This window comes from Epinephelus fuscoguttatus, linkage group LG17 (assembly GCF_011397635.1).
Source record: "Epinephelus fuscoguttatus linkage group LG17, E.fuscoguttatus.final_Chr_v1".
NCBI classification, from domain to species: Eukaryota; Metazoa; Chordata; class Actinopteri; order Perciformes; family Serranidae; genus Epinephelus; species Epinephelus fuscoguttatus.
In genome coordinates, this window is record NC_064768.1 from 4,579,285 (window position 1) to 4,579,965 (window position 681).

Genomic DNA, 681 nt, shown 5'->3' on the forward strand with positions numbered 1-681 from the left:
TCGACTCAACAAGATGACATTTTAGATAAACTACTAATTTTTGTTGAATTTTAGAGATTAAGACTATATTTGTCTGATTTGAAGGTTTATTCTGTGAACAGAAAACATGTTGTGTGACTGATGGTGAAGTTTAGTTGTCAGAAACTAAATACATTCATCATAAACTACACAGAGTCTACTGTATATTAATATTGGACTTTTTTAATTATTTAAGTATTTAGCAACACAGAGATTTGTGGTCAGTGGGATGTGAGGATTCTTAAAATAACATCTGTACAGATGTGAAGCCCTGACTGTATCTGACTGAGCCTTAATGAAAGTGTTGTCTTGTATTTTTTTACCTCTGAAAATATTAACCTTATAGTCAAACACAGTTTATTCAGCCTGTGTAGTTGGGGGGACAGGTCAAACTGATATGATGCTGATTTACAGGAGAATTCATGTCAAATGGAGTATAAACCATGAACATAAACTACAGATCACCTGTAAAGCATTTTAATAAATTAATCTATTATAATTAAAACAACTGGAGACTGAGAACAAACTGATATATGGGTCTGATCACTTTTTTAATGAATTGACATCATTCCAGACAGGATGTTAGTGTGTCTGTGACTTCCTGTACAGACTGAAGGCTGCTGGAAACTGTCGGGAAACTGTCAGACTTCACAGCAGCAGGCG

General features: G+C 34.4%; 1 long non-coding RNA gene across 1 annotated transcript; it reads right to left on the minus strand.

The window, feature by feature from the left end:
* Positions 1–238: 238 nt before the first annotated feature.
* Positions 239–472, minus strand: LOC125904341 (uncharacterized). Its single transcript, XR_007451431.1, has 2 exons — positions 358–472; positions 239–309 (listed from the first exon to the last, which is right to left on the minus strand). It is a non-coding gene; the product is annotated as an uncharacterized LOC125904341 (long non-coding RNA).
* Positions 473–681: the final 209 nt, after the last annotated feature.